The sequence below is a fragment of the Mytilus galloprovincialis genome, chromosome 6 (genome assembly GCF_965363235.1).
Source record: "Mytilus galloprovincialis chromosome 6, xbMytGall1.hap1.1, whole genome shotgun sequence".
In the NCBI taxonomy this organism is placed as follows: Eukaryota; Metazoa; Mollusca; class Bivalvia; order Mytilida; family Mytilidae; genus Mytilus; species Mytilus galloprovincialis.
Window position 1 is genome coordinate 61,427,977 of NC_134843.1, and position 19,869 is coordinate 61,447,845.

General features: G+C 32.5%; 1 long non-coding RNA gene across 1 annotated transcript; it reads left to right on the top strand.

Annotated features, from left to right (window-relative positions):
• The first annotated feature begins 10,469 nt into the window (after positions 1-10,469).
• On the top strand, positions 10,470-11,823 carry LOC143078242 (uncharacterized). The gene is made up of 3 exons (XR_012979129.1): positions 10,470-10,778; positions 11,228-11,302; positions 11,729-11,823. It is a non-coding gene; the product is annotated as an uncharacterized LOC143078242 (long non-coding RNA).
• Positions 11,824-19,869: the final 8,046 nt, after the last annotated feature.

Here is a 19,869-nt window from a genome sequence, read left to right on the forward strand (position 1 = left end):
AAAATGTCATGTAAACAATTATTTGTAGTGTTGAAAGCATTGCAAAAAAATATATATTTTGTGTCTGTTTACGAAAGATCTATAAAATGATAAACATTATGCTTTTATCTTAAATAATAAAGATTTAATAACAGTAATTTCGGTTCAGTCACGATTTTTCAACATTTGAAAAAATCAACTCACGTTTATTCAACCAAAAAAGTTTCAAACAATAGATGGGCTTAGTGTTTATATGCCAATTAAAATTGTTATTTTTAGGAAGGAATAGTGAAACCTATTTTTGATTTATAATATAAATTTCATTATACAATTTTTAATAATAGATGTCAAATAATAAGCCAATTTTAGAAAAAAAAGAAAAAATATTAATGGATTTAATAAAAAAATAAAGATCTTGCGCATTGGTAGTTTTTGGCGATTTTAATTATTATAATCTCATATCATATTTGATGCTGCTTGTCAACATCTCGAACCGCAACTAGCACTACAGATATTCGTCACTGACTTTGAAATAGCAATACGATATTCCCCCAATCGAGTTGTCTATTAACACGTATGTTGTTCACCTGAATAATTTACCTTATATTATAAATAGAGGATAAACATCTATCTGAGGCAAATGCATTGTTACAGTAAACTACCTCTTTAGTATCTTGTGTGTGAGGGGAACTAAGAACGACCATAACTTCCCACGAAGATCGGTGTGTTAATTTTTTTAATGTAACTGAATATATATAAAAAAATGAAAGATTCTTTATATTGGTATATCATATACAAAACATAGTGTATTGACATGACATACCAACGATATAAGGACGGAATATAAACGGTGAAATGCGATACTGAGCTTTCCCCCCGTTTTCGGGCCGAATCGTTATATCGATGTTATGTCGAGTCAATACACTATTATTTTCTTTATACTGCAATTACAGAAAGAAAAACAATTCTCAATTGTTGTTTATTGTGTTATTTATTTGATTTAAATATTGTGAAAAATACCCCTTTAAATAGGCCATATATATGGCGGAGTAATATTATAACAACAAAATGTGATCTGTTGAAACCAATCCGATGGTGAAAGAATTCGTTTGAGTATGGACTATAGTATCAACAATAAGCATAACACAATGATTAATAGGTTCTAAACAAATAAATATATTAACAAGTGTTTTCAACAATTGTTAGGGAAATAAGTTTAAGTCGTTCCACGATTCATTGTTTACATTGGAAACAAAGACAGGTTGAAGAGGTCGTCATGAATAATTTATAAATATAGTTCCGGAAACTACTTTTTTAAATATTCATAAGAAAGAGTGATATCGGGTCAGTGACTGTATATGACAAATATACAGTCAATGCATTTTGACTGCTCAAATAGAATGAGTGCAGTATAAAAGTTTTGAAAAGTTTCAAATCATATTAATAACATTATATTGAAACATTAATGTCTTTAATAAACCAATAACAAAAACTGAAATCTACTGAATTAATAAATTGTGTTTTAATCTAAAATTAAATCAAATACATAAATATAAAATTATGAACCTGTTCAAGGGAGACAATACATGCATGTTTAATTGACTTTGAGAGGTAGACTTTTTCAACAATTTGGTCGGCATTTCTATGGGAACGAATAGTGCGACTCTCTTTGTCGACCTCTTCTTTTCATAGGAATCCAAGATCAAAGAAGCCAAAGCATTCTACTTCACAATAAAATTGGAATATTGATGTTCTTTCTATTAACCATCCAAACTTTTCTGATTGAGTTCCATTAATGTATCACCAAGAACTAGAAATTAAAGAAACAGACAAGGCTTCCTCATTTTTAGACTTAGACTTCGAATTTGACATACACGATCATCTTAGTACCAGAATCTATGACAAACTAGATGATTTTAATTTTGTAGTTATCAATTTTCCCCACCTTAGTAGCAATAACCACTTGACCTGTATATGGGATATACATTTCCATACATATTAGGCATTCAAGAGCATGTAGCAACTAATAAGAATTTGTAAAACCTCACCAGTTCTTGAGCAGAAAGTTGATGATAATAAACTCATCATAGATACCAGGATAAAATTTTGAATCCACGCCAGACGCGCGTTATGTCTACAAAGACTCATCAATGACGCTCGAATCCAAAAAAGTTAAAACGGGCAAATAAAGATGAACCAGTGGTATGTCAGTGAACGTGTCGTTTTTCTTCTAAAAAAAATCATCGGTAGGTACCAAATAAAGGCAACAGTAGTATACCGCTGTTCAAAACTCGTAAATCTATGGACAAAAACAAAATCGGGGTAACAAACTAAAACTGAGGGAAACACATTAAATATCTTGTTGATAATACATACTCCGTATCAACGGCTCAAATAGTTCACGATGGTTTTGAAGTATAGATTTTGGGTACTGACGTTGACTTAATAACATGTTATATTATTTTTATATGTCTTTTTGAATATTACTTTTACTGGTTTATAGTCCGTCTTTAGTTGTATCCATTTGACTTGGCTCTAGACTTATACATCCCGTCATTGGGTTATTGTTCTATGATAACTTTAGAATTTTTGTCTTTAATTTTCGCTCAAATGCTTTGTCTATACATTTGTATATCTTTTTGTGTTTTTTTGTTACATATGACGTGGCTCTGTTAAAGCTCTATCGGGAAAAGGGGGAAAACTATTCCTAAATGGATGAGAAAATCTGAACATGAAAGATTTGAGGTGGTTCTGACTCTCCTAACATACTGTTTAAAATATTTGAGTAGATTGGCTGTGCCACACGTTAATCTGATGAGCTGAAAAATATTTTTTCACATTATCAGTAAAATAAAAATGTGTGTACATATTGGATGTATATGAATACAAATTAATTAGTTAAAATTTGCTTGTAAATTTAATAATGTTTTTTTAAAGAAAGCATATAATGTCTAATGAATCAATGAAATAAAATTGTTAATAAAACAAGGTGTCCATAGTACACGTATGCTCCATCCGCACTATCAGTTTCTGTTTAATTGACAGTGATTTGGCATTAAAATTAGAAAGATCATATCATAAGGAACGTGTGTACTAAGTTTCAAGTTGATAGGACTTCAACATCATCAAAAACTACCTCGACTAAAAACTTTAACCTGAAGCGGGACAGACAAACGGACGCACAGACCAGAAAACATAATGCCCATAAATGGGGCATAAGAAGCTGATGATATCAGATTGATAATTTTGGAATTAAAATTGTACAATTGATGAATAGTTCATAGTACTGACAGATGATTATCTCCCTTTTCAATGCAGACATCAGTATTGTTGTGTGTAGGCTGCATATACATTGTCAGCTAACAAATAGAAAATTTGTATAAATAAATAGGAATAAATAAAGTTTCTAGCTAATGAAACAGTAAAATATTTATCTCTAGATGAACAGAGTTATGGGTTTTTTTTAATAATACTAGAACACACCCGTGATATAGCGGGTCCGTGACGGAATTAAAGTATATAACTATGCGCAAGCCTTATCTTAGTATTAGTACTGTCATCTGATAAAGTCATGCCGATTATAAGATACTCAATTTTCTCTGCTTTCAAATCTTTCTGTTTGAACCCGTCGAACTGGAACTTACCAATTATTGGTAATATTAATTATTTGGAAAACAAAAGGTCCTGGAATGGAGTATTTTTTAATCAACAGCATTGTCCTATATTAGTTATAAATAAAGTTGAATTCTTTGATTCGCTGTTTTACGTCATGCCAGCTAACAAATTAAAACTTATTTTTAGTCCAGATTTTTAGTATTCGTATTGTTATCTTAGAAAGTCTTACGGATTAAAATACTACAATAGGTAACAATTTGACTATTTAGTAGTGTCAACCCTGTGATTATGACCCGTGTATATAGCATATTAATCCTGAATACACCGTTTGGTGGTGCGCCTGTCAGATGCGGAACGTACAGATAAGGTAATAGGTAACAGGTGATTATACTATTGGTATCGGTATCGGACTCGACCCGGAACTTCCTAATTATTGGCAATATTAATTACGTGGAAAACATAAGGGCCTGGAGTAGTGTAAATTTTAATCTACACCTTTGTGCTATATTAGTTGTATATAAAGTTGAATTCTTTGATTCGTCGTTTTTACGTGATGACGGCTGACAAATTGGACCTCGTAATTTTAGTATTATAGATATAGTTCAACAAGTTTCTAAAGTCCTATGTTATTTTCAAATGTGTACTTACAGCTATGAAAATAATAAGGCAGTTAAAAATGCAACAGTGTGCTTCAGATATCGCGTGATGATTCACATTCTAATGAATCATGTAGAGCTTACACAAGTTTACTATGTGGGTTTAAGACCACTAAAGAAAATCAACACAAGGTCCACAGAAATTTTCCTCGAAAACAAGGTGAGCAAAAGGCAGAGGCCATAGCTGCCCATACCTGTAGAGGGGACTAGTTTTACTCCAAGAAGAGTGGGAACCCATATCGGCATAAGGTTGATTGGGGTGGTAATAACAACAACAAAGGAGACTCCATTAGCTGCTCGTCTGGAGATAGCATCTCTTCATAGGACTTGACAGTTATACGAATATATTTACCGACCTCTATTTCAGAGCTGGCCTCATCAGAATCTCCTCCGTTTTACCACCCGTCAGATTTTGCCATTTATCATCTCCAGAATACGTTACAGAGCAGTCGTCAATGGAGGTAGTGCAGAAGGTCCTGGAGCAGGTTTTCAGAAGACTTCTTACTGAATCGGACCTAGATTCAAGCTTCAGTTTTCTAAGATCCCCACAACCCTCACCATTTGTTTCTACTCCCTCTTTGGTAACACCTTTCAGAGAAATAATGTTGAGGGATCGTCAAGATGATGAGGATAATTTGCAGCAACTGTTCCTCGGGAGGTGGATCTCACACACGTACCTGCCAGTGAGTGGGACAATGCCCCTTGAGACAGTTGAGCAAGAGTGTCTCCAAGAAATCCTCTTCTAGTACACGCTCAACTTGTCATCACTTGGAGAATCTACAAAATATAAAAAGTACCAGTAATTGTGGCCTGATTAATGAGGTAAGTAAGGTGCAGGATCAGTCCGCAACCTTGCCACTTCATGACAACCATTTCATCGCAAATGTAGGGATTGCGGAACGTGGTAAGGCAGCAGGGAGAGGAGATTCGAGCATTTAAGATAGACTGCAGATGTTAAGATAGCTGTACACGGTTCGAAAGAAGACCTTATGCCCGATCTTACAGCAGGAGCCGAAAACTCCAGTGACCCCCTCTATTATTAAAAGATGCCAAAATATAGTAACATGAAAAACACTTAAGCATGATTTTCTTGAAAGAGGGTTGCTGCTCACAAGGAAGCAATTAAACCATGAGTTCCAAATGGTAAAGTTGAAATCATCCCTTCGTAATTTTTACGGACGCCATCACGAGTTGGTTGACCGTTTATATGGAATAACCGTTTCACAAATGATATCGAATATGTTCCTTACGTCGTAACTACAATCCTCTTCCCTTTCATGAATGTGACCTACCGAATAAGACTATTTACCGGATTTGTTATCACATAAGCAACACGACGGGTGCCACATGTGGAGCAGGACCTGCTCACCCTTCCGGAGCACCTGAGATCACCCCTAGTTTTTTGGTGGCGTTCGTGTTGTTTATTCTTTAGTTTTCTATGTTGTGTCATGTGTGCTGTTGTTTGTTTGTCTTTTTCATTTTTAGCCATGGCGTTGTCAGTTTGTTTTAGATTTATGAGTTAGACTGTCCCTATGGTATCTTTCGTCCCTCTCTGAAATTATAATTACATGTAAATGAGTATAATCTCCTGAGAAATCACTGCGTGTCGATACGTTAAATGCATATTTGAGAAATAATTCATAGCAGCCGTAAATTTGTTTTCATTCAACCATGGGTTTGGACATATATATTCGGATATTGTTTCCCTAGGCGTTAAATTTTACCACGAAATATATATTGAATTGGACTGAATTGTTTATTTTGCTTTAGAATAGAGATTGTATCTGTATTTAGTAAAATTAAGTGATTGACTTGGTCCAGTTTATACACTTATCAATTCCCTTAAAAATGTGTTTAATGCAAATTTATAAAATTGGAGAAGAGGAACACATTTTCCACACTCGTAAACATTGTATATTTATGTCATTGAACAGTCCTTGAGCATGAGTATGTTTTGGTTGAAGCAAAAATATGCACTAAATGACATTTGCTACGTAAACTACAAAAACTCCTAATGTCATTCAAACGAATGTTTTTGTGTTTAATATTTAATTTAACGATTAACGTGCAGTAAAAATAAATGTTGTAAACGTCGCAGTAATTATCGCCGCCATCTTGTTTACATTGGTTACAAAAAGAAGTTGGTCAACGTCGTCTATAGGAAAAATAAATAACGCAAACATCAACTACGGGTAGGCTTCACTCAGTTCATTTAAATTGATTTACAGGACTTTCCTCAGAAAAGATTAAGGGCCAGTGATTCTAAAGAACGCGAAGATTCAAATATACCAGTGAAAAGCAGAGAGTAAATTGGGAATTTGTCAACAAAACAACAACCAGACCAAATAGCAGAAAACAGCGTGCTTAAGCTGGCCACTTAACAAAAACTTGTTCAGAGATCAAGGACAACTTACAAAACTCAGAAATATATATATGAACTAAAATTTAAAACCATATAAGACTAAAAAATGCCAAAGGCTCCTGACTGGGGACAAGCGCAAACATGTTTCGAGAGATCTCAACCCTTCCCCTATACCTCTATCCAATGTAGGACTAATAAACATGCAGCATTTAACGCATTTTATGCAACATGATTTAAACTCCCTGGGACCCTCCAAATATGTGTTACAACAATTGAACATTTAAAGAGAACACATGTTAAGTACACATGACTACCACTTAAAGATGGAACACACATCTTTAATTGTTCATTGGTCTATATGTACAGAATTTGCAATGATGTATAGGATTTTATTGTTATAAATCAATTTACTAACACATTAAAATTTTCATGATTTTGGTAAGTTAAAAGATGTATTTTCACATTTACTTCAGCATCAATTGTAAACAATATAATATATATACGGAAGTGCCAAGCTTTCTTTTTCTGCATACACAATCAGTAACTTATCCTACATTTACCATATTTGCATCAATGACAATATGTTTCCTATTTCTATCTAGAAATCAGTATCCGTGAAGGTAAAATGGAGCGAAGATGAAACTACATATCTGAAAGATATTTTGGACAAGCAATACCATAACACAGCACCAGATTGGAGGAAAGGGTCTTCACTGTTAAGTGATGTGTTTAACAAAATATTGTTATTGTGTCATTTGTTAAACTTAACTTTTGTTGGTCATTTTAAGTGGTGAAATAGAAACATAAAGATGACATCTGTTAAACCATTCAAACAGGACAGCCAAAGGTCCAATCTATATAAATAAACACAAGCAATGAGATTTATGAGCCACATCAACAAATGACACCTACCAAAAATCACTTATTGCAAGGGTGGGAAAAAACACCGGGATTAAACGTGTTAATAGGTACCAACCTTCAACCTTACCTAAAGCAATAGTGTAACATCACAACATAGAAAGTGACAGTATACAATATCGAGGTATGAATTTCTTCATAAAAAAGGGTATTCTGTTTTCAACAGATTTTAGAATCAGAACTCCTTAATACTATACAATTCTGCAAAATTATACATTGCTATTATTATTAATTTAGAGTTATCCTATGACAAACTTGTCTGTTATGTTTGCAACTTACTCGAAGTATTTTTTCTTTCAGCTAAATCATGTCAAACACATGCTACCAGAATGAAACTTTTTGATGTGCATATTAACCCAGGAAAATGTGAAGCTGCCTGTAAGACAGATATGACATTTGGTCCTAAGTATGTAACAATTACAATTTTAAAATACTATTATAACGTATGGAAGACAATAGTAGAGAAATATTTTATTCAATTTTTGTTTTATGTGGAAAACATTTTAACATCTTTTAACCATAGTGACACCGAAAATACAGAAGAAAGAAGTTTCTCAAAGCAAAGATTTGAAAAAAAGGAAAGGAGTAGGTCAGGTAAGGGTCGATTTTGGCCTCAAATTTCAGGTTCATTTGACGAAAGATCTTGTACACTATTTAAACACTTAACTGTCTATTTAAGTTAAATCAATTAGATTATGTGAAAGATTTTAACCAATTAAGTCATTAAAAATGCTTCGATTCAAGCTTCAATATAAAAAATCTATCAAATATACCCAAAAAAATAACTTTTCAGATGGTTTTTGTCATAAATGAAAGTGGCCAAAGTGGCCATACTGTTTCATTTTTTGAATATTCAAAATCAGTCTAAAACATTTCAAATGCTGTTACTGTACATGATTTTGTTGAGAACGTGAAAGCTTTTTTTATTATTTGAACTTTAAAAATTATGAAGGAAACCGAATTTATGTTTTACATGTATTTCAGACAAAAGGTTTATTTTATGATAGAAAACTCATTTCAACCTGATACACATAATCAAAGTGATTTTCTTCGTATAGCTCTGGTAAGAATAAATATGTTTTTTGGAGTATAATTAAAAGAATGTAAAAAATCATTTCATTCACATTATACATTATTAGTCTACTGACAAAGTCGATGTCCATCTCTCAATCTGCCAAATCAGTTTTCCAGATATTAATTTGATATTTTTGGTGTATTGTTTATCATGACAAGTAACTGGTCAAATTCAATTTTCATGATTTTACCTTTTCTTTTTGTTCCCTTTCCCTAGAATTACTTTTTTGACTTATTAATAACTAGATTTATGTTCAAAGGGAAATAACAAATTTTTCAACGATTTTTAAAGACCTCTAATGGTTAACTTATAAAAAAATTGCGACTTTGATGGAGAGTTGTCCCAGTGGCACTCATACAACATCTTCTTATATCTATTGTATTAACGGTATATATTGGTAAATGTATAATTAGTTATCAAAGGTACCAGGATTATAATTTTGTACGCCAGACGCGCGTTTCGTCTACATAAGACTCATCAGTGACGCTCATATCAAAACATTTATAAAGCCAAACAAGTACAGTTGAAGAGCATTGAGGATCCAAAATTACAAAAAGTTGTGCCAAATACGGCTAAGGTAATCTATGCCTGGGATAAGAAAATCCTTAGTTTTTCGAAAAATTCAAAGTTTTGTAAACAGGAAATTTATAAAAATGACCACATTATTGATATTCATGTCAACACCGAAGTGTTGACTACTGGGCTGGTGATACCCTCGGGGACGAAACGTCCACCAGCAGTGGCATCGACCCAGTGGTGTAAATAGTTATCAAAGGTATAACATACTGAATATTGCCATCGGGAACCATGGGTCGTGTAAATAGTTATCAAAGGTATAACATACTGAATATTGCCATCGGGAACCAGTCTATATGTTACGCTCATAGAAAAAAAAAAACATTCTACTTCTCACCTCTGAAATAAGCAGCTTTGTTGAAGGCACAAACAGAAATACAAAAGATAGATGGCTTTGTCTCATACATCCAATAAAATGTTAACCAAGACCGTAAAATAAACTTGTCTGCATGTAGGTGGTTATCATTTGAAAGTGCAATACAAAGTCTGTTTCAAGAATTAGTTGCAGTGGTTCAAACATTATTTTTTTTTAAATGATGCCACATGATACGGATAAATTAAAAATATAGCATCTGTTAAATTTATTTCAGCCGCCATTTTCAGTAGGGAAGCATCAACTTCTCTGATTGTTCCTGCAATCGACAGCACAAAATTAAAGTTATCAGCAGTGTTAGCACAGGATATTTCCTCTAAATTATTGAAGATTTCTCTTTAACTTGATGATGTTTGCCACAAAACATTGATATCAAAGAGGATGACGTCACATACAAAGTTGCAAAAACTTCTTGAGGAGTATATGAAAGCCCTCTGTGACAACATTGTTGCCGGATTGGAACAAACTCCTTTGATGACTGCATTTTGTATTTATGATACATCTTTCTTGTTAGCAAGAGAGTCTGTTTAGTTTAACAACTATGTCTATTGTGTCAGAGATAAAAATTCCGGCGGATTATTTTTTTCCAGGAGAGGAAGAGTCATAGGATGAAATGCTTGCTGAACTAGGACAATTGAAGTCTCATCAGTGACGCTCAGATCAAAATATTACAAGCCAAACAAGGACACAATTTAAGAGCATAGAGGACCCAAAATACCAAAAAAAGTGTACCAGATACGACTAAAGTAATCTGTGCCTGGGATAAGTTTTTTTGTGATATGCAGTTGACGTGGCTCTGTACTTAGACATCCCATCATTGTGTTGTTTGTATTATTTTTCATTTTTACTTGAATGTATGCTTTGTGTTTGTGACTTTTTATGTTTCTTTGATACATGCCGCCATAGTGTGGTAGAGCTATATTTTTATGTTTTATGTTATTTAAGATTTTATGTTATTAGAATATATACTGGATATATTCTATTTACAGTTATTATAATTTGTAATATGCTAGTTTACTCAGGTAGAACATTTCTTATTGTTTATATCTTTTCTATTGGTCAGTATGATTTAGGCGGGAATCTTTTGTTTAACTATTCTTTGTTCTGGGCACTTGGCTAAAATATTTATATGAAGTGGTAGCCATTTTCTTCAGCTCTATTGGAAGTTGTTATATCTTTAATTTGATATTGAAATAGTCTAGGACTTTCATATTCTTTTATAAGGTCAGTTTATTACTAATATATTCATTACAATAACATTCCAGTTTTAATGTCCAAGAGTGAGTGATATACAAGTGTATAATTGTATGAATAGGTGACCGTATTATGAAAGGTGTGTGCGATTGATTAAATAGTAAAGTTATGTGTAAACTATTCATAACTCATAAAGTAATAAAGATAAACTTGATAATATAGTTTTATTTGTAAGATTTAATAAACTATATAAATTCTACATAAAACTGGTAAAAGTATGATTTATACTTTAATTTCTAGTAACATTAATATATAATCTATTTTAACAGTTTGTATGAGTGAGCGTTAAATGATTTTATACTTCTTTAAAGTTAATACAAGTAAATATTTGATTAACCAGATTTAAGGATAGATAACTCTGATTATTCTAATCTAGCAGTATAAATAAGGTTTCTATGATTTTAATATTTTGTCTTCAGGTTATATTATTGAAACAGAATGTAAACTGATTCAAATCAATCAGTTAGTGAAAAGACCTTTGCACTACATGTGAGGTATGTTTATATGTATACAGTTTGTGTTGTTCATGTTACTTTTATGTTGCTTTGCTTAAATGTATTGTCTGCTTTGTGTAACTGTTGCAAAACGGAATGTCTTGTTTGCACTTACAATTGCGTGTTATAATTATGTTAAACTAACTATTTTTGGTATGATACTACAAGCATAGCTACGTATTAGCTGTGAACTTAGTCTGTCGTTGCATATTTCACAATGCACTAAATACAGAGAAATATAGAATGTACTTATTTAATACAGAATTCGGAATGGTGTAATATCGTTTTGTGTAGCTTGTACAAATATTATTTTAAAGAGCAAAGGAAATCTACAGTTTCTTCTATGCATATAGATATATTGATTTTATAGTAATTGATAATTACTACTTATTGTTTTGTATGAGAAATATATTGTTATTATTTCAGGGTCATTTTTGTTAGAATATTAACATCAATTCTGATGAAATAAAGAACCTAAGACCTATCAACGTGTTTGTGTTTATTTAAATACATGGGAAGCACGACTACAATAGTGATTTTGTTCTATCATTATTTTTGCATAGTTCTTTGGCTTTATAACTATTTTGATATGAGCGTCACTGATGAATCTTATGTAGACGAAACGCGCGTCTGTCGTACTAAATTATAATCCTGGTATTTAAGATGAGTTTATTTTTACATCATGACATCCAAACACGCGATTCTAATCTACGCCAGAGTTAATGTTGGTTTAACGATTTGGTCCAGGTAATTGAAATATCTCAATCCTTTAAGCTATTGACATGAATATCAATTATACGGTCATTATAATCTTCCTGTTACAAAACTTCTTTAGCCGTATTTGGCACAACGTTTTGGAAATTTGGGTCCTCAAGCTCTTCGAGTTTGTTCTTGTTTGGCTTAAATAACTATTTTGACGTCACAGACGAGTCTCATGTACACGAAACGCGCATCTGGCGTATTTTAATTATAATCCTGGTACATTGTACCTTTGACAACCAAAAAAAGTTACAAAATTAGTCAACAATGAATGAGGTTGTTAAATAAAATATATACATTTTTGTGCTTCTTTGTAAAATATTTGTTTGCTTTTATTGTGATTAGGATTGTGATACGGTATTGACTCCTGTACCACTATTTAAACACATTTATTATGTCCGTTTGTTTTATTTACGCATCGTTGCCAATATAATGGAATTGGATGCGACTGTCATATAAGTTAGAGATAGAGCGCTATAAAAGCAGGGTTACTCAACTATTTTCTACACAAGAAAACGCCTGAACCAAGTCAGGAGTATGACAGTTGTTTTTTCATTCGTTTGATGTGTATAAGCTGTAGATTTTGCCATATGATTACACACTTTGCGTTTGAAATTTTCCTCGGAATTCTGTATTTTCGTGATTTTACTTTTCGAGAACAGGTACTTTATAAAAATTACCATATAATTGATCTACATATCAACACCGAAGTGCTGACAACTCAGTTGTTTATACCCTCTGTCGGTACCAAGACCTTGTTAATGAATATTCCATACCAACTGCTCAAATAATACACCATGGTCTTGATGAAAAGTTGGGTACTGTCGCTGATTAATTTTCTTAATAACGTATAATATATTATATTTTCATATGTCTTTTTGAGTATTACTATTACTATTTAGTTGATGTTTGCTTTTGACGTGGCTCTGCACTTATACATCCGTCATTGATATATGATAATTTTAAAATTCTTGACTTGAATATTTGCTAATATACTTTGACTATATGTTATTTAGTGTGTATGCGTTACATTTAGACATTGTTTATTTCTGCAAATCGTGTTGGTTTTTTAACATTTTCACAACTTCCTGTCTAGATACGACTAAACACCCACATCTCAATATTGTCAGGTATTTTAACACGGTAAGTTTTCTGCTTTTCTAAACTTAAGATTATGTTAGCAAACAGAAGTGTTTTTAATTTGTATTGGAACGAAATTGTTCTTGTCGTATGTTTTTGAACAAGGGTTAATTGTAACAATCATGCTTACTGCCCTTGATTCTGCTGCAAGTACAGTTTTTACTTTTTTTCAAGATTACTCATAAATAAATGTTTACGACTTTAGCAATCCATCAAATGTCTGGAACGAAGGGTGTGTAACTTATTATCTCCACTCAAATGATATTATTGTATTTCACGTTAGTTATGATTTAGTTTAAGTGTAAACTTATATTGACTTCAGGAAAAGCAGTCCAAGATCGTAAAACTGGTGGATGAAATGATTTCTGTAAAAATGTTGTTCTACATATTAAAAAAAGAAGACAAGTTAATCCTTCACAGGAGCCCATGATACAGAATTTAACAACTTTAGGGGACCGTACGACTGCAACAAAGCGAAAACACATACTGGTACATAGCTTTCCTAATAGAAATTAGTAGATAAAACAATGATATTGAGAATAAAAGAAGTATATTGGCCATTAGTAATATCCATATGCAGTTTTCTTTGAAAAACCCATATGTTACTACCAGTCCAATTTGAGCTTAAAATTAGTAAATAGTATTTGGACTATAGCTTTATATGTTTTTAATTGCTTGAAATAGATCATAGAATAAAATAAAGTAATGCACAAATCAATATAGCAAGTTAGGTTCTGTTATAGGTGAAACACCACTAATTTGGGCCCGGCCAGAAAGCACATACCAGAAAGTAGTACATATTTAACACTAAATAGTTCCTACGTAAAATATGTAGAATATTTAGGTATTTTTGGTATCAAATGAAAGCTGAGGGAGGGACTGGTGATCATTGTAGAACACTTTTGGACTTTTAATTTTGAATATTGAAAAAACTGCACCAAATTTTAAAAAAGAGGGTACATTTTATCTGTTTGTCAGATCTGAAGTACCTGTTTGGGTACATCCGAAGTTCCGGGAACCAGTTCTTTCTTATATGCCATTAAAGGTATGTTGATTTTTTCAGTACAAGACACCATAAAGTGTTGCTTTGAAATGCAATGATTGCCACTTTATTTGAACTTAAATCAAAAGAGGTGTGCCTGCTTGAAACGGCGGAATTTAACATAGAAAGCAATGGGACCATGAGTTAGTGGTGTACTTCCTAAAGGCTTGAAATGACAAAATGTAATGTTAAACAATTAAATGAGAAAACGGCCGTATATACGTAGAAAATAATGAACGACAAACAAATATGTTACAAAGCAACAAACGACAACCGCAGAATTCCATATTCATGACTTGAGACACGAACATACCGAATGTGGCGGGGTTTAACTTGTTTGAAGGCACCAACCCCAACTAGTCTGGAACAGTACAACATTATAAGTTATAAGAACAAACTATAAAGAAAAGTTGAGAAGAATAAAAAGTCATCAGAAAGATAAAACTAGAAATACATATAACTAAAAACACAGAGTTGACGTACCTGGGTACTTGTACATTCCAACATCGAAAGGAAACCAAGTATAGATATAAGACTATTTCGCAGTTACTGACAGCTAATTCAAAGCCAATAACTAATACTGATTGATGAATAATAGTTGGAGGATAACATCATTTAAGTATTCAAAGGTTATTTCGTTAAACCAAATAATTTCCTTCTCGACGGTGACTGCTATTTTTTCTTAAAGTTCTATATAATGAGTTAATTAAAGGAAGAAAACAAGAGTTTTCACTGAAAAGATACCAACTTAACGCCTTTTTTTTTTTTAGCTCACCTGGCCCACAGGGCCAAGTGAGCTTTTCTCATCACTTGGCGTCCGTCGTCGTTAACTTTTACAAAAATCTTCTCCTCTGAAACTACTTGGCCAAATCAAATCAAACTTGACCACAATCATCATTGAGGTATCTTGTTTAAAAATTATGTGGGGTGACCCGGCCAACCATTCTTTTTGTTCAGCAAAGTAAGATCTACAAATAAGTCAACATGACCATTCTTAAGGAGTTATTGCCCTTTACAGTCATTTTATACCATTTTTTCATAATTTTTGTAATCTTTTACAAAAAATCTTCTCCTGAAACTACTGGGCCAAATTTCACCAAACTTGGCCACAATCATTATTTGAGTAGTTTAAAAAGTGTGTGGGGTGCCCCGCCCACCATTCAAGATGTCCGCTATAGAACATAGGGGTAAAATGTAATATTTTGCTTATAACTCTAATATCAAAGCATTTAGAGCAAATCTGACTGGGTTAAATTGTTAAGTCAAAACATATCTGGCCTGAAATTTTCAGACAAATCAGACAACAGGTTGTTGGATTGCTGCCCCTTAATTGGTAGTTTTTAAGGAAATTTTACAGTTTTTGGTAACTGTAAACATCAGTAATGTTCAGCAAAGTAAGATCTACAAATAAGTCAACATAACAAAAATTGTCAGTTGACCCCTTAAGGAGTTATTGCCCTTTATAGTCAATTTTTAACAATTTTGTAAATTTTTACATAATTTTCCTCTGTTACTTAACTAATGGGCCAAGTTCATTAAAGATAGAGATAATTGTAAGTAGCAAGAATGTTCAGTAAAGTATGAACTTCAAACACATCACCATCACCAAAACACAATTTTGTCATGAATCCATCCGTGTCCTTTGTTTAATATGCACAAAGACCAAGGTGAGCGACACAGGCTCTTTAGATCCACTAGTTTGTTACCACTGAGTTTAACAGAAAAATTAAGTTAAATTGGAATACGTATCAAAAACGGGCACCACATTCCTATGTTCCTTGATGGGTATTTGTAACGTATTAAACAAACGTATAAATGCCATGCGAGACCAATCTAATATGATTTTTCATTCTTTCTTCTAAATGAATATGCTTTTTTTTACACTGAAAGGGGATAAAAAGCTGTAGTTTTGATAGTTTAATATTTTAAAGTATGTCAGGGGTACTGTATACAAAGAGAGAAAGTACTGTTTAATATTGCCTCAGCAATATACACCACTGGTCATGCATTTATATATTAGTTTCTTATCATACAAGGATAAACTAAATCAACATGTGTTTAATATCACTAATATTATATCGTTTAGAAATGTAATCATAATCTAAATTTTGGCGATTTGACAAATAATTTAATTAGATATCCTCAAGTTCCTCTTAAAAATTCATATGCATTTCTTCGTTTAGCTTGATACTGTTATTTATGATTCAGTTAAAATATATCTGGCAGATACCGAATAGTTTATTGCATGCATTATTGTGCCATTACTAATAATATCCAATTAAAATACCCACTGTTGTTATTGTTAATAATTTCGTGAAGAATTTTAACTTGTAGAGACTTTCCTCAGAATCAAAATTCATTGTTTTTCATACACATTTAACAGGTCAAACCAGTCAATATCAATTGGAGTTATTAGTCGTTCTTACTGTACATGGCTAACACAATGACTTTTCTAATATCGGTAATGTTATGTTGTACTTCGGGGGATGGTTTCTATTTTACTAAATATTCTGCGCTAGTAGCCGACTTTGTTTTTGTAAATAAGTATTACAAAAATTGAATAAATCTTGTTTTTGTAAATAAGTATTACAAAAATTGAATAAATCTTGTCCGTTCTGAATGGATAATCGACCACGGACTACGGGAAAATCAAACATTGGAGCAAATTTATAATAACATAGATTAAGTACCATTGAAAACTCCTATTCCCTACTCTGTGTTTTTTTAAGTAGCTGTACTGTATTGGTTTTTCCTCTATGTCTGAGAGTGCTTCCTTGTCAAGTTGCTTACATCTGCTTGTTTTGTAGTTGGCCACTTTAGTGGAATTCAGCTGGTGTTTAAGCAGTGTCTAAATGTCTGTGTCATTTTGGTCTCTTGTGGACAGTTGTCTCATTGGCAATCATACCACATCTTCTTTTTTTATATCTAAATCCTGTATATTTTGGTCTTTACGTGTTGCAGCATACTGTTTTTGGTTTCAGAGTTTTGAACATTCTGGATTTGAGGTAATTAAGAGTTTTGATCATTCTGGATTTGAGGAGAATTTGCAGGATTAATATCTCGTGTGATTCAATGGTTTAACAAGCTACAACTAGAATTTTATCAAAACCAGGAACATCTTGATGCTATACCTCATAAAGCTCCAATTCAAATGTTACAGGCGGTGGCGACAGATTTTTCAGCTCCGAGTAGGAACAGATAACCTCCGGTTCAATTGTTTGTCCTGTAGTAAATAGCAGACGGACTCGTACAATTGAGTAACTTTTATTAAGTAATTAAACGATCAATGGGAAGTGAAAATAAATATTTTTACCGTTGAGCCTCATTATCGCCGCCATCTTGATTACATTGGTTACAAAAAGAAGTACCGTCAACGTTGTCTATTGAAAAAATAAATTACTTCAAAAACTGCCGGAAGCCCTTTCGATCAATCATATTAACTATGCTATGCAAATCATATTAGAATTATTGTTATATAATCGCCAGCCGCGTCTAAGGCAACTTTTGGATGCGCGTTTTCAAAAAATTTTTTTTTTTGGTGATAGAATCGTATCCTTAATCGGAAAGGTTGCTAACAGACAAAAAAAAAAAAAAAAAAAAAATGACGGCTCTTGTATTGCGTAGCACAGCCATCATTAAATTCGTGTATAACTTTAGGATTGTAGCTCATTCCATGTTAATATTGCTTATAGTGCAGAATTTCTCTTTAATATTAATAGTGTTATCCGGTAAAGTTTCGATGCCATCTACTTCAAGGACCGCGTGCCGGTATAAAAGATGAGATACTTCAATTTTTTGCAAATATACTGTTTAAATTTAAGTCTAATCACGGCATTTGAGCTCTCCGGGTAATCATTCACTGTAACAATGATCGCAACTGGTGGGTTTACCATGAAACGCGAAATTGGTGGTACGGAAAAGTACGAAGAATTTGTATGAAATAAGATAAACGCTTTAATCGACCTCTTTACGAGCATAAGCTTTCTTATAGATTTCGTTCCTCGTTTTAAATCTAAGTATTCATATCGTTCCATGTGTACCGTAGACGTGTATAAATTATCAGTTTTTTCTTCTTCCGTTAATTTGAAATTTTTAACACCACAATTGTCACTAATTCTTTGTTAACATTTAAGTTTATCCACATTTTCCGAGGTTTTACACACGGATTCGTTGACAGCCTCGTGAATATTTTCGTAAATTTTGAATTCTTCTTGAAGTGCTGGTTTGTTTTTCAGTACTTTGCGCATCTTTTAAAAATACCTCGAATTTCGATATGGCAGCTACAGCAACATGTCTGTGGTGATCTGGGCTAACTCGCAGATTTTCTCTATATTTTTTCAGCAAGCACCTCAATCAATAAGTAGTAAAAAAAAAAAAACACCATAAAATTTAAAAAAAATGTTTACATCATATAGGAAATTTTATTACTCTTAAATATTGTGTAAAATCCTCTGAAACTGTGATTTTGGGCTTTTTTTTAGCAGCAATATGCTTGGTTGAAAAAAAAACAAAACAATTCCACCAAATGAAAATACCACCGTGTGTGTGGTTTATCTTTATGTGTCATCAAATTCCACAGTATCATAGCAAAGATATCGCAATTTTATTTGTGGTTCGGACATATAAGAAAACCCTATAACAGGTATACTTAAGAGGCCAATATAAAAAAATCCAAACGTTAGATTTAAACAATTGTTAATCATATGCTATTTTAAATTTATGTTAAGACAACGGGAGAATTTCAGACATGTGTAGTTTGGTTAAAGAGAATCAATCGGTTTTTAAAATCATTAAAAAGCACATTTTGCATCATTTTAATTATCTCTCCTGATTTCACTCTCTCATTGCAAAGACCACATAGCCAAATAAAGGATTAAGAAAAACACAAACAAATCCGGGTTACAAACTAGAACTGAAGGAAACACATCAAGTATAAGAGGAAAACTACGACGCAACAGAAACACAACATTAAAATGTTACACGCATTGAAAGGAACTATAATATAACAATGGCCATTTTCCTGACTTAATACAGGACATTTTAAGAAGAAAATGGTGGATTGAACCTGGTTTTGTGGCATGCCAAACCTCCCGCTTTTACGGCAAAGTTACATATAACATTTAAATTTTTATTTCATGAAATGACAACAGCCACAATAGTATAAAGTTATATTTAAAAACAGGTTATTACATCCTTTCATAATTCTCAGATTTATCAAATAGAGATAGTTAAATCAAATTGTCAAAATAGTATATATATTTATCTAGGGGCCAGCTGAAGGACGCCGCCGGGTGCAGGAATTTCTCGCTGCATTGAAGACCTATTGGTGAGCTTCTGCTGTTGTCTGTTATATGATCGGGTTGTTGTCTTTTTGATACATTCCCAATTTCCATTCTCAATTTAAATAGTTATACAATTATCTTTTTAATGATGTAACAACAGCCAACAAAATCACTTAAATTGTTTAACCTGATATTGGTTATATATCTTTTATCATTATTTGAGATGTATAATATATAGCAAATTGTGAAAAAAAGAATAAAAAATAACTAAAAAAAAAAAAAATAATGAAATTGTCCTTCTGATTAGTGGTGAAGTATAAACAAGTGAAACTGCGAGCTACTGC